We start from the raw sequence: 3096 nt of genomic DNA, 5'->3' as shown, positions 1-3096 counted from the left end.
AAGGTGACCCCTTACAATGTGACCATCTAGGCAGGTAACGCATTACAAGATACCATCTGGGTAGGGAACCCATTAAAATATACCATCTGGACACGTGACCCATTACAATGTAACCATCTCGGCAGGTAACCCCTTACAATATACCATCTGGGAAGGTGACCCCTTACAATGTGACCATCTCGGCAGGGAACGCATTACAATATACCAGTTGGGAAAGTGACCCCTTACAATGTGACCATCTAGGCAGGTAACGCATTACAAGATACCATCTGGGTAGGGAACCCATTAAAATATACCATCTGGACACGTGACTCATTACAATATAACCATCTCGGCAGGTAACCCATTACAATATACCATCTGGGAAGGTGACCCCTTACAATGTGACCATCTCGGCAGGTAACGCATTACAATACACCATCTGGGTAGGTAACCCATTAAAATATACCATCTGAATAGGTGACCCATTACAATGTAACCATCTGGGCTGGTAACCTATTACAATATACTATCTGGGAAGGTGACCCCTTACAATGTGACCATCTAGGCAGGTAACGCATTCCAATATACCATCTAGGAAGGTAACCATTAAAATATACCTCCTTTTATAGGCCAAAATTGGGAACTATTGATTTGATGACTAATTGATAAGTGGGTGGCCAACTTTTGACTTGGTGACAATCCTTATCTTCTCTTGTCTGCCTAAAACGTCATTGATAACGTCAAAATTGGAGCCAGTTGCAAACATGAAAGTTGTAGGCAATTGTCTCAGCTTTCTTGTGTAAACAATTCAGCTCATTTGGACTTCTAGAACTCCAGATATGGCCAAAATACCGAACAGTGCTCGGGCTGGAAGACAGATTCGGGCTTCTTTGTTGTTGCTACAATTTGGACTTGATAATGGCCTTTTTAGATCTTGGGCTCCATATGAAAGTTGTAGGCCTATGTCTTACCTTTCCATCCATATAAATTGGACCTAAATCTGAGATCTGTAGCTCCAGATATGACCCAATTACCGAACAGTGTTCCGGTTTGGATTGCATCGACATCTCTTTTCTAAGTTTGGCCATCTCTTTATCCTTGCAATTTAAGTTCTTCAAGTCATCAATCAATCCTTTCATTTATGTGATAGGCCTGCATTAAAAATAGGCATTTACCACAAATTATAGGTATCTTATATTTTTAGATACATTATTATAAAACATATTTTAGTTAAGGAGTTATTGATATTTCAAGTGCAAAATGATGATATAAAACCATGATAAAAATGCACTTTTAAGTACTAATCACACATAACGCATTAGAATATACCATCTGGGCAGGTGACCCGTTACAATGTGACCATCTAGGTTGGTAACGCATTACAACATACCATCTGGGTAGGGAACCCATTAAAATATACCATCTGGACACGTTACCCATTACAATGTAACCATCTCGGTAGGTAACCCATTACAATATACCATTTGGGAAAGTGACCCCTTACAATGTGACCATCTAGGCAGGTAACGCATTACAAGATGCCATCTTGGTAGGGAACCCATTAAAATATGCCATCTGGACACGTGACCCATTACAATGTAACCATCTCGGCAGGTAACCCATTACAATATACCATCGGGGAAGGTGACCCCTTACAATGTGACCATCCCGGCAGGTACCGCATTACAATATACCATCTTGGCAGGTGACCCGTTACCATGTGACCATCTAGGGTGGTAATGCATTACAATATACCATCTGGGAAGGTGACCCCTTACAATGTGACCATCTAGGCAGGTAACGCATTATAATATACAATCTGGGCAGGTGACCCGTTACAATGTGACCATCTAGGTTGGTAACGCATTACAATATACCATTTGGGAAGGTGACCCCTTACAATCTGACCATCTTGGCAGGTAACGCATTACAACATACCATCTGGGTAGGGAACCCATTAAAATATACCATCTGAACAGGTGACCCATTACAATGTAACCATCTGGGCAGGTAACCTATTACAATATACTATCTGGGAAGGTGACCCCCTACAATGTGACCATCTAGGCAGGTAACGCATTACAATATACCATCTGGGTAGGTAACCCATTAAAATATACCATCTGGATAGGTGACCCATTACAATGTAACCGTCTTGGGAGGTAACCCATTACAATATACCATCTAGGAAGGTGACCCACTACAATTGACCATCCAGGCAGGTAACGCATTACAATATACCATCTGAGTAGGTAACCCATTAAAATATACCATCTGGACACGTGACCCATTACAATGTAACCGTCTTGGGAGGTAACCCATTACAATATACCATCTGGACACGTGACCCATTACAATGTAACCGTCTGGGCAGGTACCCATTACAATATACCATCTAGGCCGGTGACCCATTACAATGTAACCATCTAGGCAGGTGACCCATTAGAATGTAACCATCTAGGCAGGTGACCCATTACAATATACCATCTAGGTAGGTGAACCATTACAATATGACCATCTGGGTAGGTAACCCATTACAATATACCATCTGGGCAGCTGACCCATTACAATGTGACCATGTGGGTAGGTAACCCATTACAATATACCATCTCGGCAGGTGACCCTTTACAATGTGACTATCTAGGGAGATAACCTATTAAAATATACAAACTGGCAGGTGACCGACTACAATATACCATCTGGACAGGTGACCCGTTACAATGTGACCATCTAGGCAGGGAACGCATTACAATATACCATCTTGGCAGGTGACCCCTTACAATGTGACCATCTAGGCAGGGAACGCATTACAATATACCATCTTGGCAGGTGACCCCTTACAATGTGACCATCTAGGCAGGGAACGCATTACAATATACCATCTTGGCAGGTGACCCCTTACAATGTGACCATCTAGGCAGGGAACGCATTACAATATACCATCTTGGCAGGTGACCCCTTACAATGTGACCATCTAGGCAGGGAACGCATTACAATATACCATCTTGGCAGGTGACCCCTTACAATGTGACCATCTAGGTTGGTAACGCCTTACAATATACCATCTGGGAAGGTGACCCCTTACAATGTGACCATCTAGGCAGGTAACGCATT

The sequence above is a fragment of the Populus euphratica genome, unplaced genomic scaffold (assembly GCF_000495115.2).
Source record: "Populus euphratica unplaced genomic scaffold, PopEup_1.0 scaffold1331.1, whole genome shotgun sequence".
In the NCBI taxonomy this organism is placed as follows: Eukaryota; Viridiplantae; Streptophyta; class Magnoliopsida; order Malpighiales; family Salicaceae; genus Populus; species Populus euphratica.
This window is presented reverse-complemented; position numbering follows the sequence as displayed.